This window comes from Stegodyphus dumicola, chromosome X1 (genome assembly GCF_044657685.1).
Source record: "Stegodyphus dumicola isolate Sdum_Otavi_A_Nest chromosome X1, ASM4465768v1".
In the NCBI taxonomy this organism is placed as follows: domain Eukaryota; kingdom Metazoa; phylum Arthropoda; class Arachnida; order Araneae; family Eresidae; genus Stegodyphus; species Stegodyphus dumicola.
The window spans coordinates 125,456,695-125,482,283 of NC_140780.1; the positions used below are offsets into that span (position 1 = coordinate 125,456,695).

At 31.0% G+C, this 25,589-nt stretch overlaps 1 protein-coding gene across 4 annotated transcripts in view; it reads left to right on the top strand.

Annotated features, from left to right (window-relative positions):
- The window catches only part of Klp3A (kinesin-like protein 3A), a 298,885-nt gene that overhangs the window by 262,072 nt on the left and 11,224 nt on the right, over positions 1-25,589 (top strand). For 2 of the 4 annotated variants that reach the window (XM_085808354.1, XM_085808351.1), the window contains one exon: positions 13,778-14,124. The exons of 1 other annotated variant lie outside the window; for it this stretch is intronic. The gene's annotated coding sequence lies outside the window, so the exon portion shown is untranslated. Of the gene's footprint in view, positions 1-13,777; positions 14,125-25,589 lie in introns of those variants that run through there. One more of the 4 variants, XM_085808352.1, reaches the window with a different exon arrangement.

Sequence of the window (25,589 nt, forward strand, 5' to 3'; positions counted from 1 at the left end):
TTGACCAAGATCCATGACAATGAATTAAGGATTGTTAATTGGCACTTTCACTGCAGCAACACAGGACTGTTACAGCAGCGTGAGCTGTATGCTGCCACTCGAACTCAAGTTTCACCAGCCAGATCTACTTCTCTGTTGAGCATGTCTGTCACACTGTTGAGGTGGGCAGTTTTATTTGGCCATCCTTCTCTAAAAGCCCGTCTACGCGAAGCAATTTTTCTCGGCCAACTTTCTCGTAGAGCAACAATTTTAAGGATCTGCACATGCGCCAAAAATCGGTCATGTTCTCTGCCACGATTTCAGAACTGGTGTTCACTGCTCACTAGCGTACGATAAAATCGGAGTCTCTAGCCAATAAGATTGCTTTGAGTGATCATGTGCCTTTCTCCTCATTTGGAATAATAAACATGGCTGCATTTCGTTGGAGCGAAACTCAAATTTTTCAACTAATAGATTTCTATAGAGAAAATGTGTTGTGGGACATGAGTAATATAAATTTTAAAAATAAAAAAATTAAGGGATTCTCTTATTTTGGTAAGCTTTGTCTTTCCCATTACTTTATATATTCAAATATTTTCTATTCGAAATGAAAATTATTTTAACTCCCCCAAAACTATTAATGATGTTTCACAAACTCAGTTTTGTTTTAATTGAGTTTTGCGAAAACAAATTACAACCTAATTTAATACAATATTGCTAAATTTTATTAGCTGATTAACTGATAGAGTCATATGACCATAGTTTTCAGACTGTATTAGTTATTTAATTATGCTGATATTAGTTTTTTAATGTTAAATAAATATACTACTTAAGACTTTGCACCTTTATATTTCTTATTTGAAATTTTTGCACTGAAATTACACTCTTGCTTTGTAATGTAGTAATCTTTATTCTTTATTACTACTTTTTACTCATACTGGTTTAATATTCATGACATTATTGTTTATTTATTCATTAATAAAAGTTTTTAATTTAAAGCACAGTAGTTACTTTTTTTTTTTTTTTTTTTTTTTTTTTTTTTTGAAACATTGTTATTTTATTATTTCAAGATTTAAGTGCACAAATAGGACTGCCAGAAAAGGAAATTTAAAAATAAATAAATAAAATAAAAAAGGAGTAATCTGTGTACTCAATACACAAAGGAAAAGCATATTTTTAAAAATTTTGCTGCAAACTAAATTTAGCAAAAAATCAAAATCATGTGGCATCATCCGTAAATACTTTTCGAATTGTACCGTGTCTTCAACATGCAACTTCCGGAGCAGGTTTTACGAAGGCACCATGAATTTCTCGTCGTTTGACTCAATTTCTGGTCCAAATGGTCTGGTTCTTCCCCCCTTCCCTTCTGTAGCATTACCTAAGTTCAAAATTGTAGCTGTATCTATAGTAGCAATTTAAAATAGTCATCCATTATTTTGACTATTTGACAACACCGTAAGCTTTGTTTACAAATTGTGACGCTGTAGAGAACGGGAACACTTCCTTTTGCAGTGATTGGCTGAGTGAATTCCTGTACTAACGAAAAAATCGTTCCGTATGGACAGGCGAGCTATCTCAGATATTGTCAGCCAGCTAAGTCAGCCAAGAAAATTGCTAAGTGTAGACGGGCCTTAAGAACTGTACTGGGGTTGAAAACTGTTGCTGCAGGACTGGGCTCGACTGCCACAGAGACTCCTTAATTGTCTCTTGTCCAGTATGTCATCATGCTGCATGGCCTGTCTAGCTATGAGAGAGGATCATACTCCATATTAGACTCATTTTCAGTTCAATATCTTAGAATGGATTTTGGACATCCTTGTACTATTGAGTTTTACCCATCTTTTTCTGTTATAAATGTATATTCATACTAATAATTTTCATTAAAATCTGTTCAATAGTTTTTCTGAAATTAGACATAACATGCAAATTTTCTTAATTTTGTGTATGTTATAGATAATAATCAGTGTATATATGGCTTTTGGCATCAAATTTATATTTTGCTCTGTCTGGTAATATAAATTTATATATGTTGGCTAAAAAAGAAGACAAGATTGTCTATATAAATGTTATGTGCATCAAATACAGTACAAAGTCCGAAATGTCGACTCGTCGGGAGTTCGGCAATTCCGGATTTGGGATTTTTCCGGATATTATATCATCAGTTTGAATCATGTAGAAATTATAAAATTAAAAATATGAAATCATGATTTATGAAAAATGAAGTACCAGGTGGCCATAATTAAACTGACAGTGCTCACAGTGTTCTATGGCACGATCTATTTGCGAGAATAACGCCACATTTTGTAGGAAGATTAAACAAGACGGGGGACGAAGGATTCTGCAAAAAAACAAATTAGTTCCAAAAGTCACCGCTAAGGGAATATTTGGCGCTGTGTAATAGAAAATAGAGTGTCAACAAAAGCAAATTAATATGGAATAAAATTACCTTTTATTATGCATATTTTCTGATTTAGTTCAAGTGCAATATGGCAACACTTTTAAAAAAACGTAAAACCTACATAAACACCGATAAAGTCTCGTGATCTGCAATATCACGTACGTTGAGCAGAAGAAGAAGTTCTTTATTTAAATTTCACGTTACATCCATTCGCACAGTGGGTTTTAAAAGGCAATGTGTTACGTTTCGAATCAATCGGATTGAAAGTTATTGTGCAATGTCTCCTTCTTTAGTCGAGCGTGCGTTACTGGTCAAATTCTTTTACTTCAACCAGTGCAACGCATCAGCCGCTCTTCGTGCTTTTAAAACGCACAAAAAAATTCATAAAGGTAACGGTCCTGTGTCAGTTAATGGGCTAAAAGCAATGGTTGCGACGTTTGAGAAAACAGGTTCTCTGAAGGTTCAGTCGGGCAGAGGACGAAAACCTGTACCACAGGATACAATCGAAGCAGTTGCCACGCTATTGTCGACAGAGGACCAGACAATATTGCTGCCACCTCTAGCGCTCTTGGAGTAGCTCGGAATATGGATATGCCTTACAGTAAGGTATGGAAAATCTTACGAAAGATTATCAACTTCTATCCGTAGAAGATCAGCTGTGTAAACCCCGACCGTGATAAGCGATTGACTTTTGCTCTCACCTTTCTTGTCAGAATGGAGGTGGATGATGCTTGGCTGTGGAAAATCTTATGGGGAGACGAGGCCCACTTTTACCTGAATGGAACTGTGAATACCTAGAACTGCCAAATTTGGGATGACAAACCACCACATGCAGTCACAGCAATTCCCTTACATTCAGGGTAATTGTTTGGTGTGGGTTCACAGCGGAATTTATCGTAATCTTCTTTTATATCATCTTCATTTATCTCCAAATTTCTTTACAAAATCTGTTAATTGAAAAATTTCGCCTTTGTTTTGCGATATCCAAAATTAAAAATCCTTTAAATTAGCTGCTGTCATCATCAAATTTAGCTATTAAGCCTGAATTGTATTAGTTTAGTTATTTATAATACTCATGTATATTTCTTGCACATGCTTAAGGCTTATCAGAGTTCTGAATAAATAATTTCCCACATATACTTAAGCATTTTTGAGGGACGGCACTATATATCTTACCTCCTGATGTCTCTGTGGGTCCTAGTTCTACGATTTGACGCGGCCATACGATCCCTGACACTGGTTCTCGATTTATATGAAAAACAAATGAGTTATTCTTGATTCAAATAGCCTTAAATGTAATGTTTGGGTCCATGAGTATCATCAACAAAATCTATTTTTAGCATATGGAAAGAAATTTTGGGTAAATTTTTCCTTGTGAACATTTTTTAGCGCATTTAACTGAAATCTGTTGGTATCGCCAAGCGTAATGTCAACGCAACAGGTTACCATACTCATTTATTATTCAATTACTAATATAAAAAAATGTTTTTAGGTTTCACTACATGAGTCATTATTCAAGTTGTCGTGTTTTGATAAACATGCGGTGATTAAAGGAAAGTATAATAAAAATAATGATTTGCCAGGTTGGCATCAGATCAACAATATACCTATGTGGAATGTTTCGGTTTGAGATGGGTGCCAAGCAGATACGCAGCAACGGAGCCAAATTATTGATTGTACAAATTTATGCTAAAATGATTATTTCTTCAATAACAAGGTATTTGATTTAGTTTCGAAGTAAAATTAAGAATCGGAACTCTCCAGATGTTTTATTATGCGCGGAGGAGGGAATCAAATGTGCATGCGTAAAGCCTACCAGAAAAACGTTGTTTGGTGTTTTAAGGTCCAGATTTTAGATCATTCCGGATAATGAACATTGGGACTTTGTACTGTATAGCATGAGAATTGTTGCATTCCAGTGGTTAAAATTTTAACAAATTCATTAACAATTCAAAATTGGTGAACAAATTCTTTTATAGTATAATTAAAGTCAAGATGTACAGTTACATGTATGGTATTTTTTATTAACTTAGTTAAAAATAAAACTTTAAACAATGCTAATTATAAAGGATAAAATCTTCAATGGAGGAAATGTTCATATTGTTTTCAATAATAAAGTCCATGAGTGTACAAAAGGTAAGAAATTTAAATGTATCCATACTTTTGATTTTGAAGATTTGTTTAAATCCATAGATATCAATGACTGTAATGATGGATATTTATCACAAATATGATGTATAAGAAGTTCTTGTAATTTAATAATTACAGAAGAGTAATTAAACTTGGTCATATGGAAAAAAGTGTATTTAATGTTTTCTTCTATTTTTCAAGCAAATTAATAGTATTATAAGTATGTGGAACAATAGCATCAGCTTTAGCTAGCCTTTATTTACACATGTTGGAGTCTTGCTTTCAGGAAAGCTGACTGTGTGGCTTCAGTTTACATGTATACCTGATTAATCTTTATGTGGGAACCTGCATTCCCTTGTTAGACTCCCATGGTAAGCATCCCCCCCATCAAATCCTTGACTCCTTTTCCTTTAATTAATCTAGTATACAAACAAATGAATAAAATGAAAAAACTCATATATCAAGAAAAGTTAAGAAAATGAAAAGTTAAGCTTATGAAAATAAAATCCACCACGATTTCTCCTAATTAACAGTCTATCAATCCATCAGGCAATCTTCAGAACTAGTCATACTAAATAAATTAATATTTTAATACTAGTACATAGTTGATACAGCTTAGTTTCTCATGGTTTCCTGATTTTACCAGGAGATTCCTGGTTTTTAGTTTTTAGCCTTTACTAAGGAAAACATTTTGAAGCAGTAAAGGAATTTTTTTGAATTAATGAACCTTACATTATGGAAATTTCATTTCCTGCCTGCCTCTTGTAACATTCTCCTGAATTTTTCATATTAAATTTTATTTATTCTGAAATGTCTTAATCTGTTGTAGATGTTTGTAGAATCGGGTAATATTTGTATTTGATTTTTTATTATATTGATATATGGTATAAGTTTAACCGCGCAATAGTATATATATTATTAATTAATTTTACTTCCACTGCATTTAAAAATATGTAAATAAAATATTTCCTTCTTTAATCATGATTTCCTGAGTTTAAAGGTTTAAAAAAAAGTAGAAATTTAAATTAACTAAAGAACATAAAATTTAGAATATCTAACTACATACAGTACAAAGTCTGTAATCCGGACTCGTCAGGACTTCGGCGATTCCGGATTATAGATCATCAATTTAAATCTGGTAAGATGACATGCAGAAATTATACAATTAAAAATATGAAACCATAATTTATGAAAAAAAGCAATTATGATCTAAAGGGTATCAAAATTTACAAAAAAAGTTTAATATTTATTTGTTTACTTTATTAAACATTTCTTTCAATGTAAGTTGTTTAAATTGCTTCATTTTTTATGCTAAACATGCATGCGTAAAGCATACAAAAAAAAGTTTGTGACTTTGAAGTCCGGATTATAGATCATTCCGAATAATGGACGTCCGGATTACAGACTTTGTACTGTATTAATATATTTTACATCAGAATTATGTAATAAATAGTTTAACAACCTGAATCATGCATTCTAAAGTGTAATTTAAATCAGTTTGGGTTCTTTTTAAATGGTATTGCCTCATAGCATGAAAACCTAATGGAAATTACCAATTTTTAACATATCAAGCTATGGTATAATCATTCTATGTTCTAACATGAGCATTTCTATCATCATATAGCCTGGAGTTAGTATTTTCTATTCGTTTTTATCGCAGTAACTTAAAAAAACACAAACTCTAATAATTGGAGCAAAGATACAAGTTTACTCATTTGAAGTAATAACATCAGTGAATGTTATGTAAAGTGCATAATAAATGATTAAAAGATCGGATTATAAATCTTTTATAAGTAAGAACAAATTATTAAAAGGTCAGATTATAAATTTTCTATAAATATTAAAACTGGCACTTTTGCATTTGTCCTTCAGCATTTCACAATATTTTTAAGTTGGAATTAACAAAGGATTAATCAAGTTCACACAGAGGGATTGCAATAAAATTGATTAAGTGGTAAAACGTATTGACTGAATCTAAATTATCCATTAACTTTCCTTACAGCATTAATAAAATTTTTTAGTTTTAATTAATAGTTTTTTTACTTTTTTGTACAAGAATCAGTTACACAGAGTACACAGTGAAGTGCTCAGCTGAGCATTGCTGAAGATGAGTTATGTATTCACATTAGTTTACACTTTTTCATTTATTTTTATAATCTTTGTATTTTGTTTATTTATTTGCTTTCATTTCATTTATTTTAATTTCACTCCACTAGATTGTAGCATGGCTTTTGTATGTAGAATAAAAGACATTTTTTTCAAAATGTTGTGATATCTTAATTTAGGCAGCATTTACATAACACTTTTGCTGTCAGAAGTGGCATAAGCTAAACTTTATTGCTAGGCAACAAGACCTCATTATATCACTGAAACTGGTTTAAGGATTTTGTTCTACTTGTTCAACGTTATGCCACCTGGTATGCAGACTGATCAATCACAATGAAAGAAACTCAAACTGACATTCAGTTGACTTCAACAAGGCAGCTGCACAGTATGCACAACTTAACCTTCCACCATTGGTTATGACTTAAAAGCTGTTCCATGAGTATGAATGACATTAACAACTTTTTTCTTTAACTATGACAATGACGACTAGATCATCATGCAAATGCTTCCTTAGTGTACAAACACCAGTTACACATTCTTGGATGTATGCAGTTTCGTCTTTGCTTTTCTATACAGTTAGTTTTATGAGTTTTATTTTGCATGGTACATTTTAATCTTCTTCAAGAGTTTTATCAGTATTTTTATTTTTAAAAAATTTTATAATAATATTATTTTATTGTTTTAACCTTTTAGTGATCACACTTAGTACACTTGACCCCTTTCTCACGGGCACATCAAATGCATGCACTGCTCCATCACAGAACAAGCTATGTGATTCAAATTTCACTCTCTGATGCTGTTTCTGGCATTATTTGAGAATTTTTTTAATGGCAAATTTCTTTTTTCCTTAATTATAACATCTTTCTATGATCATATCACTTATATTTTTATGCATTCGGTTAATATTTTATTTATTGATCGTAATTAATACTTTATATATTTTTTTATTTATAGACACATTATCCTCTATTAATATTGCTTAAATTCTTTAAACCTCAAAAATGTTTTACATAAATTAACCCTCTGACTGCTTTTTTTTTTTTTTTTTTTTTTTTTTTTTTACCTTGTTTCTATCCACGTCAACAAAGTAGGTCATAAATAGAGTAAATTTAACATTTGGGATTTTTTTTGGAGGGGGACAAACGGTTAATGGTGAGATACATATGCCCCACCCATAGTGATCAACTTACTGTAAACTCACCTATTATTTTGGAAAACTTTATTATATGAAACAGATTTTATATTGTGTGGTATAGGGTGACAAGTTCATTAGAAGCTGGTACCATGATTTAAGGTAGACACACAACCAAGCTCGACCCCCAACTAAAAACCTTTTTATTATTTAAAAGTATTTTTTAACCCAGCAGTAATTTTTAAACTTTTAGTGGGACTTATATGTCCCATTAATAGTCAGAGGGTTAAAAAGTAAACTATTGCGCAAGTACAGGGTGGCGCAGGGAAACGGGAAATTTCGAAATAACGTCATTTCCACGAATAAATTCATAAAACTAGTAATTTATTAAGGCCATTCAGTGTCACCGTTACGTGAAATAATGAGTCTTCCAAACAATTGACGAACTGCTGCCATCGATTGTCAAGCAGTGTGTGATGTAGCTATGTCCTGCTGAAACCCCGTTTTCGATGTTAAGATTAAGCTCGTACAGTATCGGTGTAAAGAATGTTTGAACCGTTGGAATGCCACCTCGAGGTTTCTTTTTCAAGGCAGATCCTGTTTCTTCAAAATTACGCACCCACGTTGTAATCGCATGTGCAGATGGGACACGTTCATGACGTCCAAGCTGGTAATGCTTCGAAATCTCTGCGCAGCAGTCGCACTACACCATTTTTATAAAACGCTCTCACAGCTACTGCACGTTCCGCACCAGTCCAATGATCCATGATTACTAAATGGCAATGCGCTCACAACAATTGTGCAAAGTTTCGAACAACTGCAGGCTCTACTCCATCACAGAAATGCATGCACTGCTCCATCACAGAACAAGCTATGTGATTCAAATTTCACTCTCTGATGCTGTTTCTGGCATTATTTGAGAATTTTTTTAATGGCAAATTTCTTTTTTCCTTAATTATAACATCTTTCTATGATCATATCACTTATATTTTTATGCATTCGGTTAATATTTTATTTATTGATCGTAATTAATACTTTATATATTTTTTTATTTATAGACACATTATCCTCTATTAATATTGCTTAAATTCTTTAAACCTCAAAAATGTTTTACATAAATTAACCCTCTGACTGCTTTTTTTTTTTTTTTTTTTTTTTTTTTTTTTTTACCTTGTTTCTATCCACGTCAACAAAGTAGGTCATAAATAGAGTAAATATGCCAACTGTAACGTTCAAAATTTCCCCTTCCCCTGCACCACCCTGTATATGCTCAGGCAAAATAGACATTTGGCTTTTTAATTATTATAACAATTTAAAACTCATTTTGCATATAAGTTTTAAAGCAAGGAATTTCGCTTAATGCAGGATCTCATTCTTTGCAATGTTCCTTGAGGATATGTACTTTATGAAATAAAAGTTGTCATTGAGTTGCCATACTATTAGAATCTGTAAATCTTGAGAAGATAATTGATACCAGTGTGTAAATAAAGGATCTTCATTATCTCCATCTGAAGAACCATAACTGGAAAATGTATCTTCAGATGATTGGTCTGATTCTGAATCATATTCAGAATAAATAATCATATTATCATTGGAATTACTAGAAGAATCAAGAGGGGTGGGAACATGCTTGAACACTATCATAAACCAAACTTCTAAAATATATGTACGGTTCATTTATTTTTTTCTTCTATAAATTGGTAAAGTGTCACCCTTTATAGAACTCATAATACTTATAATGTGATTTAAATATGCAAAATCAGATCAACTATCCGTAATAAAAGCTGGGGGTATTTAAGGAAGTCCGATTCTAGTCTTATAGAAGTGAAATCAACAAGTGTAAGGTAAGCTCGTTTGCTCCTAGTGAAGCAGAAATGCATTACTTGAGAACAAGGAAGTACTTCTCAAGGATCATGGGAAATCTACTTCAAATTTTCATTTTCTATTCAGTGAAATTGATTTCATTATTATTATTCATGATTCATTTCTGTTATATCAATTTCATGATATTTTAGCGTTTTGCTTGGTTTCCATATGCTATTTTCATATGTACTTGCTCTTGAAGCATTGTGCTGATTTCAGAGTTAAATGGAGTAATAGGCTGCAAACCCTCTTGCATTTTTCTGATATTAGGTGATTTTCTCTTTTATGTGTTCTTTAGTTTTTTTTTAAAGAAAAAATATGTTATCAAAAAGTTATTTAAAATTATTTTATCATTATAATGTATTAAATTTTGCATTTTTCAGACAATTTCATTATTGGTTTAATTGACATTTATTTAATTTAGAAGCCAAACAACAAAAATCAGCGCTATATTTACAAACTTTCCAGGACTAGTTTCGATAGTTCGGAACCATCGAAACTAGTCCTATAAAATTTACAAATATAACACTGATTTTTGTTTGACTTCTAAATTAATCTGTGTTTGCCGTGTTATTTTAACCTAAATTATACTTGTTTATTTACCAATTGTAAATTACTATTATTTTCATTCATTGCATTATTTATTTCATATATATATATATATATAGTGGTGCCCAAAATTAAGGACAATTTTTGGAAATTTTTATGTTTTTGAAATTTGTATGCTTATAGAAGTGTTAGGTTTCGCAAAATGCAAACTTGTATATATCATTTTAAAGAGAATTTATTACTGAATTCAATACAAAACACAAAATTCAGTTATTTGCAATACAAAAAAAGTTAAACGATGGTAGTTATCAATATACATTTGATAGTGATGATTGCAGTGAGTTATCAGTACCTAGTAGGATACCCTTTATTTTTTATTACAGCTTCACATCAACGATTCATTGAGCTGACAAGAGTTTTAAGCTCTTCTTTCGTTATTACATGATGCCAGAAAAGAATTATAGCCTAAATTAGTTCTCTTTTATTTGATGGACGCCTCGTTCAGACAAGAGTTTTCAAACGGTGCCACAAATTTTCGATAGGATTGAGGTCAGGACTGTTTCCTGGCCATGACAACAGTTTAATGCTCTTTGTACGAAACCACTCTTTCGATATTTTGGCCATGTGGCAAGGAGCAGAATCCTGCTGAAAAATAAACGAAGCATTGTTGGGAAAGAGATCTCTGATGGAAGGTAGAAGTTTTGATTCTAGAATAGTATCAATGTATTTTCTGGCATTCAGTGTCCCATCGATGACATGAAGGCGAGCAATACCATCTGCTGACCTGCATGACCAAATTATAACACTAACTGGGTTCTTCACAGTTGCTTGAATGCAATCAGGATGTAGCTCTTCTCCTACTCTACGTCTTACATATTTTCGCCCATCACTACCGAATAACGATATCTTAGTTTCATCACTCCATATAACTGGTGACCACTCATCATCTGTCCAATTAATGTGTTCCTTTGCCCACTGTAGTCTTTTTTTCGTTGCTGAAAATTAAGATGAGGTTTTTTTCGTGGAATTCTACTTCTCAGTCCAACATCTGTTAATCTTCTCCTGATTGTTCTTGAACTGACAGAAACACCAGCATCATTGAGATCACTTCTAATGGCCGCTGATGACATTTTCTATCTTGGAGACATAGTCATTTTATTCTTCTGTCATCAATAGATGTAGTGCACTTTTTTCGGCATTTTCCTTCGCTGTTTTTTATTGAATTTGTCTCCTGATATCGTAAACAAAACTTTCGGACTCCTGATGTAGTCACTGAACCACCCACCTGTCTTGCAATTTCAGCATAGGAAAGACCACTTTCTCGTAACACAATAATATTACATCTCTTTCTAGGTGTCCAATCTACTCTTTTATTTGATGTCATTGCTTCTTGACTAAATATTAAAAATTTTTACAAAAATTCCTACTTGTAATTGCAGTGTATAAGAAACAGGTCCTCCTTCTACAGAACAAAGCAAATAATGAATTATTTCAAGTATAAACATGATGTCAGCTTCTACTGGCAGTTACTAACATTTGATTGGTTCTCAGAACAAGAACAGTGATTGGCCAGGAAAGCTAGACATTACAAACCACTTCATAACTGTGTTTTTTTATTTATATTAAAGTACATATAACTTTTTTTTATTGCAAATAATTGAATTTTGTGTTTTGTGTTGAATTTAGTAATAAATTCTCTTTAAAATGATATATACAAGTTTGCATTTTGCGAAATGTAACATTTTCTATAAGCATACAAAGTTCAAAAACATAAAAATTTCCAAAAGTGTCCACAATTTTGGCCACCACTGTATATCCATTGTATAAGTATTTCCAAATTTCAGGTTGCTGCCAACTTACCTGATAATAACATATCAATAAATTATTAAACAATCATAAATAAAATACCAGCGATAAACTATACAATAATAATAAACAAAATTATTTAACAAAAAACGCATTTGATCTAAATAAAGTATAAACTAAACAAAATTAATAAAAATATTGCTTTTTAATTTTGCTTGGGTTGTGACCCCAGGGATTAGGCACAGTCTTCAAACTTTTTTATACTATTGCAGCAATCAGGGTGCATATCTGTCTTAAATAGCCTTTGATAAATATTGATAAATCTGAGGAATATAATAGTGTTAACTAACATAAAATATTAAAAACTTATTTGAAATGCTCCATGAAAGTATTGTAGTTTAAAAAATCAACAATTTTCAAATTTCTATCAAGGGATTATGCACATGAATTATAACTTAAATAGTTTTATCACATTTATCAGAATAAATGTTCCTAATTCTTATTTGATTGAGTTAGAAAAACAGCCATGCAGATATGGATTCTGATTTTGATACATATATGTTGGTTATGAATGTGTTTAATTTTCTTGGTATAATAATAATAAATCCTTATTTATCTCTATATTTAAATCAAGAAAATTTGCTGTTTTATTATAGCTGTTAGTATTTGTATATTTTAAAGACCATAAATTAAAATTCAGAAAATATCTTCAGAGCAAAGTATAATTAAAGCATCTATGTATTTTTCTTAAAATAACATCATCAATGCTGCTTTTTGAAATGTGTCAGTCATTCGCTCTATAGCTATGTCATTAATTTATTTCAAAATATTGCCACACAATGTATACTTTCCCTTAGCAAGAAAATTCAGTATTTTTGTAAATTTTTCTGTATTAACAAATTCCTCCTTACCACAATCGTTATACATTTTATGCATGAAATTATGAAAATTTTCAGATTTAAATAAATCTGCAGGATCGTGCACATCAAATGTTAGCTTCTTAAACTGCTGAATTGTTAGATTCTTAAGCTGCTATTATAAATGATATTGTGCTTCCTACCTAATAAAACTTGGGAGTCTTCATTACATGTAAAAAATTAATTTTCTGCAAATCAAAATTATTTTGTTTATATATGTTATTACTCACTATTTTTTTAATCAAATCACAATAAAAATTTTTACACGTTTCTGCATAATTTCTAACAACTTTATCCATGTAAGTAACAAATAAAATTTTCTCATAATTTATCTACAGTTCCGTTTATGTATTAACATGCATGGACGTTACAAGCTTTCCATAAATAAACTTAAAATTTTTTAATGCTTAGTATTTCCACAGTTACTTCTATTGGACTGTTAAATTTCATTATAGATCTGTAAATAAATAAATCTATATTTCTATGGAATAATCTTTTGCCTCTTTATACTGTAAGATTGTCTAATTTAGTTCCCTATGTCATATAAAACTTAAGTTCTATGCAGTGTTTTAAATTCCATGCATCTAAATAATCAACTTTAATATGTCTGTAACCTTTATTTGTCAGTGTTTCATATCTTGCCATATCACAGGGACAGATATTGGTGCCATCTTTTTCAGCATCTCCAACAGTATTAGAATTAAATATGTTAAACATGTATGTACATGGTGTGCTAGTGAGCAATTATAATCTTTCTTACTGGTTAAAAGGGAATATTAATTCTACATTTAGTTATTATGAGGAATTTATTTAAAATTGCTTTTAACCTGATAGTTTTGTATCACTAAACAAATGTCAGTAATCTTGATTTATAATTTATTTCCCTTTAATATTTAGGACTGGTTTAAATTGCAGGACAGTGTTTTAATTTCTGATTCATCAACTTTTCAACATTTTTAGAAATGGAGACATGATTTTAGATTTGGTTTTCAAGACAAAAGTCTGGATTTTTCTTCATTCCCCCTCCTCCACAAATTTTTACTGCCTGTTGTGAAATGTGTTTAAATAAACCAGGTATATTTTATCATGCAGATTTATGAAAATTACAATGAAAGGCCAAACTTGTAATAACTCTCTTACTATTTATTATCGGTATTCATTTATGCATTTTGTACAATTTGTAACAAATTTCAATTTTTATTGTATGGTATTACTTCGTAATAAATTTTTCTATTAAAGACGTATTCTTCTCTACTTATCATTGTTTCTAAAAGTCTTGATAATATATGAAATAAATGTGAATTCATAATCACATTTAATAGAAATATTTTATATTGTTATTTTTTAACCCTTTCACAAAGACACGAAATCAAACATACCACTGGAGTCAGCAGTTTTTTTTTTTTTTTTTTTTTTCCATAAGTGTTTCAGGACCAGTGGGTTTCCATAAAGCTACAGAATGATAAATGCATTGTTTAATAATCTTGGGTAGAGTATATATACGCTTTATATAAATATATTGTGTTCTTCATATTACAATACAAAGTCCGAGATCTGGACATCTAATATCCAGAATGATCTAAAATTCGAACCTCAAAACCACCAACAATCTCTTCTTTTTTTTTTTTTTTTTTTTTTTTTTTTCCTCTTCATGTTGTACACATGCACATTTGATATTTTTCCCCTATAATAAAGCATCCGGAGAAATCCAATTCTTAATTTTCACTTCACAACTAAATTAAATACCTTGTTACTAAAGAAAAAATCATTTTAACATAAATTTCTGCAACCAATAATTTGACTCCGTATCTGATTGGCTTGCATCTCGAACTGAAACATTGTTTTATGCCAACTAATATTTTATATCCCTGATGCCAACCTGATGAATCATTATTTATTCTATTTTACTTTCAGCGTCACATGCTTATCAACACAAGACAACTTGAGTAACGGCTCATGCAGCTATACCTAAACAATTTTTTATATAAGTGTAACAAAGACTATGGTAACCTTTATGTTGACATTAAGTTGGCGATTATTACAGATTTAAGTTACATGTGCTAAGAAATGTTGAGGAGAACCTTTTAACTGTTATGCCTGAAATAATCTTGGATGCAGCACTGGTGTTCCAAAATGTCACGCCCAAGTATCACTCCCCCCCCTCCTCTCTCCTTTTTTTTTTTTTTTTTTTTTTTTTTTCCTGTGCATCATATTGTTATACCTAAATATATACTGTGAGAAGTTTATTTTGGCTTCATTTCAATAGATGGCAGCAAATTTAGTGAAGGTTTCAAAGGATAGAGGTTTATGTTCAAAGTGCTCCGTGTGTTTTTTTTATTGCGCGACAAACATTTGATTTTTGCAATAAAAAAATTGACAATTTATGTACCCAAATAATCAAAATAACTTGACAGTTAAAAGGTTAAGAATAATTGATTTGTTATTCACATAAACCCCAAACCGGCAGCAGAGCTTGTATGGACACACCAGCCAACAGAATTTAGACAAAAGTTTTGGAGTTTAGAGAAGCATTGAGCAGAAGACAATCTTTTTGGAATTTAGAGAAGCACTGAGGAACAAAATTAAGGGATGATAAAATTTTTAGAATTTAGGGGAGACAAAATTTTAGAACTTAAGGAGACACTTGGCAGCAAAATTTAGGACTTGCAGAGACTGCATCAGGCAGTAAAATATCTAGCGCCGGTCCTCGATAAGCCATAAGTATTTGTGGGAATTTATTTATTCAGGACTAAGCATGTGCAAGAAATAGACTTAAGTATAATAAATAACTTATATAATACAATTCTGGCGTAATTCTCTCAGTGCACTATAGAAGCTAGGCAAAATTTAGCGGAATAACACGTATTTCATTTTCAATCTTATGAAAGCTGATACTGAAACTGCTGAACTATTTGCAGATGAATTTATTTAACTCACTAATAGTGAAAAGTTATCTCCAAAACAAATTTACAACATTGGTGAAATTGGGCTTTTCTATCCCTATGTAACCTGAAATACCTCTACAGAAAAGGCTGCAACTGGTGTCAAAGATTCCAAAGTGAGATTAACAGTTTTGCATGCACAAGTGTAAACTTTTCATAATCGTAAAAAGTACACGATCTTGAGCATGGATGACATAAGCGTTAATGAACAAAATCATTTCATACCCGATTCTCGGCAGCATTCGAATTCGGTTGGTTTACCTGATAATGCAAAAATTGACCTGATTGTAGTCAACTGCACTCCTCATGCTTCAGTTAAAGTTTTAGTGAAAGATAATGCATCCGTATTAATCTTTCTTTCAAGTAGTACTATATCCATCATCAGTGGCATAACTAGAACTCTTGGATCCCTATGCAAAAATTTTTCCTGGGCCCCCCTCAATAAATTTAATGTGCTTAAAAATAAAAATTAAAAAGTTAAAAAAAATCAAGGATTTCACAAGCCAGTGTTTTTATGATGAATTTTATTACATCTGGATTATAAAAAATAAAAGCACATCCTTAGGGAACCAGTTGAAAGGTACGTAACATGAAAAAAGAATAAAAAGGAAAATATTTTCCCTTGATCAACTGTGAAATTTGCTTTAGTCTGGGTATTTGATATCAGATGATTTTAATCAGTTATTTAAGACTTTTTGTGTGCGTGCGAGAGACAAACTTTTCTCTCCTTTCACTGAGATACATACTGATAATAAATGAATAAGTCTATATAAAAAGGAACATGTCACGTAAAGTATAGCATTAAGAAAAGTAAGAAAGCTTCTAGTTTTACGTAGATTTTTATATAAAATCCAAGAGGTTTTACATACAAATATGTTTTGAATTTTTATATAAAATCTGCACCAATCTAAGTTTGTTTCGCTTAATTTAGCAAACTTAAATAATTGGTTATATTATAAAACATTGAAAACAATATATTCTGTGAAAATAGAAGAGAAACACGTCGTTAGGTCCCTCTTCGTCAGAAGTAAAGAAATCTACAAGACTGAAGAATAGTCATATTTTTCAATTGCGTGAAAATATGTGTAAATATTTATTTTTGAATGATTTTTTTTACCAGGGTAACAACTTTTATTTTATAATATTAACTATAATTTTACAAAAGCTCCTTGCCTTCATTTCCGAAAACTCTCGAACATAGTCAGAAAGATCAATTTCTTTAGGTGTATCTTTCTCTATAGAAATTAGAGCAAGATTTGTCAGCCTAGTCTCCGTCATAGAAGATCTTAAACAAGTTTGTATGTATTTTAATTTTGAAAAGTATCTCTCTCCACTTGCAACTGTTATAGGAAAGGACAGCAAAATTCAAAGTTCCACTCCAGTATATTTGCAAAACATTCAAGATTTTATACATATTCTAAAATGACAAAGGCCTCCGCTCCAGGAACGATGTATTTTGACAGATCTTCCAGTTCATCACAAAGTTCCGAAGCGTTCAGATTACTCGAATGTTTATTTGTGAGTTTCAATTTCTATTCTTTGCGTCTATTCAAAAGTTCTCTGAAAGATGTTTAAGGGTTCCTACGTCGTACTGAAAACTGTACCATAGTATGCTTCGTATTCCCGAGTAAGTTCAAATCTTTCTTCTACAGAACGAATAGCAATGTCTAACGTGTAGAAATACAGTTCTACTTTAAATTACTCTTCCAACACTTTGTATGTTTTCATATGAAACCTCGTACCGAAACAATCAACGTCGCCTTAGGGTATGAAGGACTGGCTAAAGGAAGGGTAGATTTCTAACGTTTCTGCCATTTACTTTTCTTTGGAGATGAAATCTATTAAATTATTATTTAAATTATTAAATTATTATTATCACTTCTACAACTTTCTAAAAATGTTTTCTCATTCTGCAGAGCTCCGACAGCTGACTGCAGATTCGTCTTTATACTTTGCAGAATTTACTCGCGTGGTTTACATGAATGAGTATATCATTCCAAATAGCAACTGAGACGAGAAATTTTAAATTTTGTCTGCCAAGGATGACGCCGAATGCCATAAGAAACTAGAATAAATATTTTTAGCAAGCTATAATAGTACAGAATAAATTTCCTCCACAAATAAAAAAAAATGAAAATGTAAACAATGATTTGTGTTAATTTTTATTTACTTTTTTTTAAACCTTTAAAAAATTTTGCAAAATTTGTAAAAAAATTGCTCTTTCTGTAACGTTACTTTATTGGCAATAAAACAATGAATAAGATGAAAATAAAAGAATAAGAGCAATAAACTTAAAAAATTTCCAAACAGACAAAATATTCTGCTTCTGTGCTATGATTCGGGGGAGGGAGCGCCATATAAGTTATCCATGAAATAAATATATAATGAAAAGGAAATGAATAATCAAGCCAGAAACGAGACAAGGGTAAAGCCAGTGCGAAACTTACTGCAAGTAAACGGCTAGAGGGGCAAAATTAGTTCATACGAAATTTACAAAAAAATCTGAAAGCTTTCAGTTTTTACGTTACGCCCAAAGGGGCATTTTTTTAAAGTTTCGTGTGTTCATGTTCTTCTCGCTTAAACCATTAAATTAAATTCAACAGCAATATCGCATGAGCATATCTTTAGAATTTCCGATACACAGTCTCGCGCACTAGCGATAATTTTTTTTTTTTTTTTTTTTTTTTTTTTTTTTTTGTAAAAGATTTCCATTGCGCGCTTTGAAATCGTTGAGTTTCTTAATCAAAAACACGTTAAAGAGTTATAAAATATGAAATCGATAATAAAACTAATTTCAAATTCCAAATTCGGACTTCCAGATGCCCATATTTGGCGCAAGATTACATGATTCAAAATTGGATGGCTCTAGGTACCGTTGTTTTACCCCAATGCGAGAAATATAGATACGTTTATGCAGATTTTTCATTATTTAATTTCTTTAAATATAACACAGGGCTGTAATATTTAGTGGCAACAATTTGAAAAGTGAAACGATATTTATAGTGAACCAACGCAAAATGCCAAAACGAAATCAATAGCCTTTTGGGGCTAAAAATTTAGAACTTTTAGTGTGAAAAATCTAGCGCAAATGTAGCTAAGATTGATCAAATTAAAATTTTTAAAATTTATTGTTTATACTATGAGGAGAGAGTAATATGCTTGTGAAAAAGATTATTGCAACCAGTATAAATATTTAACGAATAAAAATTAAGCAAAATAAATTAATTTTTTAGTCCAAAAAAGGTGCAATTTGCTCTGTTGGACTATTATTTTCGTTTTGGCATTTCGTTTGGTTCACTATAAATGTCCGATTCACTATTCAAATTGTTGCCACCCAATATTATCGCCCTGTGTTATATTTAATGAAATTAAATAAGGAAGAATCTGCATAAACGTATCTATATTTCTTGCATTGGAATAAAACAATGGTACCTAGAGCCATCCAATTTTGAATAACGTACGTTTCCACCCGAATATGGGCATCTGGAAGCCCAAATTTGGAATTTGCTTTATTATCAATTTCATGTTGAGTAAAACTAACGAATTTTTGATTAACAAACTCGCCGATTTAAAAGTGAGCAGTGACAACACTCTACGAGGGAAAAAAACGCGCGGAACTGTGTATCGGAAATTCTAAAGATATGCTTATTTTAAAATTATTTTGCAACATTGCTGTTAAACTGAATTTTGTGGTTTAAGTGTAAAAAACATGATATTTAATAAATAAAGGTAACACACAAAACATTAAAAAAAACGCCCCTTTAAACGTAATTTAAAATCTGAAACCTTTCAGATTTTTTTTCTGAATTAATGCTAAATTAAATTTTTAACTCATTTTACTTTTTAAATGCTTTTATTATATTTATTTCCTGAACTAAAATCTGGAAGGATTAATGTAAAAATTCATTACAATAAGTTTCTGATTAACTAGCTTCTGTAATGTATGTAGTTTCTGTGTGATTAACCTTTGCCGGGATAATCCGAAAAAGCATACAAGTCTTTAGAGGTTAAAATTATGCACATTGATGTTCATTAAACCTGGGCTTAATTTAGGAACTAAAGGTCCTACTGTAAGCCATCAAGAACAGTGAATGAAAAATGATTATAAATTAAACAAATAAAACGAGGAATAATTAAAATCAAATAAAATGTAAAGTTAAAAGGTATGTTTTAATTTTAAAACTAATGGTATATAAAGAAATAATAAGCAAATCGTAAAACTTATATGAATATTGAAACAAATAAAAAGTAAGAAAATAGTAAGATAGGATACGAAAGACAAAAGAAAGGAAGATATTGAATACACACATATACATGCAAATACACACATTTACATAATATACACACATATACAAGCAAAAACATATCTCGGGCAATTTGGAATTTATATTTTGTTGACTTTTACGCCTGTTATCGAATTTAATATTGCTTTAGTTTAGTTTTTCGCATCATTTTAAAAGTCAAGGATAATGCAAAGAGTATACAGAAATAAACACTTTAATTTAATGATAAAAGAATGGATTGGATTGGATTATTTAATTATGGCAAAGCACACGAGGGCTATCTGCCTAAAGGGAGGGATGCCTTCGTGGAGAACTTTTTAAGGGAACTGGCTCGTATACACGTTATACATGGGGAAAACCACGAAAACGCCCATGCAGCCAGCCCATTTGTCCGAGAATTAGAACCTCGAACCGAACTACCAGGCTAACTAACTCGGTTTTATATCAATTTTAATGTCTTAAATGAAAATTTAATTGATTCTTTTTACGGTTTTAGATCTCAAATGAACCAGGACAACGAAATATGTTTTCAAAACGTATTAATCGACTATTATGAAGCTTTAATTCATTTTCTCCTGATGAGTTCTGAATTGGAGTTTCAGTAAAAGAATAATTTTTATAATTTTGTATGTTTTCCCTTTTGCATTTTTATTTTTCGAGTTTGTGCTAATATGAATTCTTATTTTAAGTTTATTTAATAATGTGTTAAACCTCTTATACACGGTTGCAGTTATTTATAGCGTCAAGGAATTGCCTTCCTTTGATTCCAATTTAATTTTAACTTTAGATGCTTTAAGTTTATTTTACTTCAATCCTGCAGCTATAGTGCAGGACAAGTTTAAAAAAATGTGTTTTTTATTTTTGGCCTGTCATTATGTTTCTTAATGAATGGAAACATATATTTATATTTCATATTTATCATAAAAATATTTCATGTTAATATAACAATGCGTTATTAATATTAGAAGACATTTGCATTGTTAATGGTGATAAGTTTGGATTTTTAGATAAATGGATTAAAAGTTTAGTTAAATTGAGTTTTTAGTAAGTTTGAAATTATAAGAATTTAGTTTATGTAATATTACAAATCAATAACTTACCTTTATAATGAAGAACTATATTTGAGATCCCTTTCAAATTTAATTTTAAAGAAAAACTTCTTTATGCTATCTATGTAGTGATGTAGACTAGAGAAATGTCATTAGAATACGAGCAAGTTCAGTTTACTGTTCTGAGACATCAGCCAATTACAAGTATACTGAAGACAGCATTTCACACTTCAACGCAGCTGTTTAGCAAAGAAAGGGACCCCGCCTCCACCATAAATTTCAAGTGTCTTCCCAAGTTTTAAGTCGCAGTAAAACTTTCATCTAAGATTTTACTGTAAAGATGTCCACTTTCCTTTCTAAAAAGCTGAAACATCTGTTTTTTTTTTTTTTTTTTTTTTTTTTTTTTAGTCAAATTCTACTATTATTATTGTTATATTCCAATGACACATAATACATGATCTGCAATATCTTTTAGCATTTCCTCTGTACTAAAAATGTATTTCAGTTAATGTATAATTATTAAATATTTAACAGTAAAAATTATGGATATTCGAATAATTTTAGGAAATTCTTCCACAAGTTTAGGATGAAATAATAAACAAATTTTATTGACCTGTATCCAAAGAGCTTTGAAGGTGACTGTGTAATATGTGAAATGGAAATTTTAAAATTAAACCTTCCAAGTTTCAAGTTTCCAGAAATGTTTAATAATTTGTAGTTAAACTTATTGACACTAACGTATTTGAAGATGAGTACTCTGTCGCATAGATTCTAAAATTAGCATAAATAAATACTTGTTTAGGAAACAAGTATAAAGTTTCTTCACAATTACTAAAAATAAAGTTGTATGAAACAAGTTTTGCGCACTTCTTAGAGAAATGCGATAAACATCATTTAATGAAAATAGATTTTTATTTTACCCCAGGTGGATCAAAAAGCAAAAATCAGTTAGGAAAACAAAAATCACGATATATTTTAGGAGCATTAATATTTTTGATTATTGTTATATTTTTTATTTACGTCTTAAAACAACTATTTCTGGCTCAGAAATTAATTACGTTCGATTTCCAGTTTTTACATTGCTTATAAATTAAGCCGTATCATTTTTATCTTAAACATTAATTTATTAATGACAAAAATATGAAAAATACATATAATGTATGGGAACATATATTAACGGAACCTATTTATGTCTTAGAAAAGCTACGCAGTGGTGCCAAAATGAAAGAGAATAATGCGAAAAGGGATTTTATGAGTGAAAATCGCATCATTTTCCACTAAAACGTTTTAACTAATTTTTTTTAATTGCGAAAATTATTGAAATATTGCAATAAAAGTGGGAGAATTCTTTTCCATTCGTCTGTGTAGTGAACATGGTATTGGAATTCGTGTTCTTTCAGATGTTGAAATGCAACTTAAAACTATTAGGTCCAACGCTGCCATTGAAATGCTTAATATTTTCAGTAATTAATTTATCGAAATTTACGAAGTAGTATATACTTTTAGTTGTATGATGTCATTTTATTATCATTATTATATTATTATTCATGATTTCACGTACTGAATGCAAAGTAAAAGTAGAATAAAAATTAAAATAAATTAAAAGCAAAAGTGTAAATTTTAAAGTTTCATTTCAAATAACGGCCCACTAGTGACCGAGCGGTAAAGTCGCTGAACACTGGTAGTTCGAATCCCGCGAACGGACTGGCTGCATGGGCGTTTTCGTGGTTTTTCCCATGTGTAATGTGTATACGAGCCAGTTTACCTTAGAAAGTCCTCCATGAAGACATTCCTTCCCTTAGGCAGATAGCCCTCGAGACTTTGCTACAATCAGACACACACACACTTTTTCATTTCAAATAACGTTTAGAAAGTACTCCACGAAGGCGTTCTTCCCCTTGGGCAAATATTCCTCGAGTTCTTTATTATTATATAATAATTCAATTCAGTTCCGTTTAAATAACATACAAATTATTGCGCATTACTGAATTCTAAGCTTAAATGTTTCGCGTTGTTAAAATGAATTGTAATTTATTATATTTTTTCAAACGAAGGGAAATTAAAATATTTCTTTCAAAACAAATTTAATATCTTCAGAATTATCTCTTACAGATTAGTGTGAATTTTTGGTAGATGAGTAATTTACAGACTAAGAAACACCACAGCTATTCTCTTTCCTAAAGCAAATCAATTTACGAGTTCTATGCCTTCAGATTTAATTCTCGTTTAGGAATTTTAAAGAATTCTTAACCTACACTTTATCTGCAATGTGAGAATATTTTGTAAATTTTGATGTGAAAAATACGATAAATATTGATTTACTCATTATTTCAAGTAAAAATATTCATCCATTCCATTTCCTCTCCCCATAAGTGAAGAAGAAGTCATGAATTTCGATAAATTTAAGGGAAAAAAAATTAACTGGAATATTTGCCGCTTAATGTTTAAGCAACCAGAATGAAACTTTGTGTTCTTTGTTGAAACACAACAAAACCCGTTGAATTGGGATTGCAAAGCTTTGTCGCATAAAACATGCCCCTCTTTTCTTTGACCTTGAATTCATTCAAAGATCCCTAAGAAACGGGAAATCTCTCCTTTCTAAATGTGGTGTCATAAATTCCTTGCATTTACTGGACGAGGACACCATTTCGACATGTGGGTGGGGCAAAGTCCTTTCATGCCACGACTGCTCAACTTATGTCAATGATTTTGTGTCCTTAAGAAAGGAAAGCATACATTCTGGAGTTAGCAATTGATACTTACGAATGATTTCCCCCTCCAGATTATTAGTCTAAAAAAGAGAAAAAAATCAATCCGCCTTTAACTTTGCCATTTTGGAATGTTTCATACTTCTAAAACCAAAGTTTTCTCGTCCCTATACCCTGCTTTCTGGTGCGACTGCACCGTCGTTTTTTACATTGTGAGAACCATACATTCAAACATTCTAGGTAACGTTGTTTCGTCATAGTGCGACAAACATACATACATTTATGCAGATTCTTCCTTATTTAATTTTTAAAAAAATAGTACAGGGTGAAATTATTTGGTGGCAACAATTTGAAAAGTGATACGCCGTTTATAGTGAACCAACGCAATACATGTTATATTAAATTGTAAAAATCATTCACATTAATAAATTCAATTTCAAGCTTAATATTAGTCCTGATTTTTGGACTTGGGTTTAATGGAAGTGCTAGTAACAGATTCAATATATATAAACAAAATTAAACGCTTCGGAATGACATATTATGAAAATTTCGAACTGCAAATAATATACCACGTTTCCTCTTAATTTGCAAAGGTCATTCGAAATTAAGTACCAGAATCCTGTTTAGTTACTTCTTTATTTATACTTAGAAAATGTGTCTATTAATTATTCGATCATAATAACAAAGTATATAGAAATAAATTAATATACAAAATAATTATATTATAATAAATAGTTACAATTAATTTTCACTTCCACCCCCTGTTGAATTGGGATTGCAAAGGGAGAAACCCTTCCTTCAGGGGGTCGCCTTTAAAAATTTTCCGGTAAGAAACTAAGAAATACAAAGGAACTTTTCCTATTTTCTGCTGACCCCTATGCCTGAACTGAGGTAGGTCACGAAGTTACTATTTGATAGTCGAATGATGGAATATTAACTTTTGCATACACTGAATTTAACTGTTTCATGTGCTTCCAAGGGCCCCTTTCCTGCGTCTTATATGGAACTGCATCACTGCACCATACAGGAAGAGGGCCCTTAAAAACTTAAAAGAGGACGAATTCTATTATATTAAAATAAGAATTCATAGTAGTACAAACTCTAAAAATAAAAATGAAAAGCGAAAGGGAAAAAGATACTTTTAACTTTAAACATGTAAATCTAGTTCAGCAGGACATTTAAGGGCCCCCTAAACCTTCGGGCCCCTATGCAACGGCATTCCTTGCATACTGCGCGCACTGAAATGCAAATATGAAGTAACATTTTTAAAGTCCGTGTTAAATTTCTTGAATAATGTCAAGACTATTCAAGCATTTAAAAAATATTTTAGCATTCAATCTGTCTTGTGGAGCATCGCAAGATCGTGGGAAGATGTGTCTCTCAGCTGATTCTGAAATCAGGTGAGAGACATCTTCCCACGGTCAGCATTTGCCAAGCATTTTTTAAAGTATCAAAAAGTGCTTGCCATAATTTATGGCCAGCTACTATATTTCATTGTAGGGATGATAAAGATGATAGCCGCGAATTTGAAGGTTTTCGGATATCGCAAACCAAATGTGAGATTTTCCAATTAATGGATTTTGTAAAGAAATGTGGAGAAGCAGTCATACATGAAGATGATATAACAGAAGTTTTTCATTGCGATGACAATGCCCCAATCACCAATCAATTAACGGACGGCGTAATCTGTAGTATGGTTCTAGATTCAGAAAATACTGCTACCGATC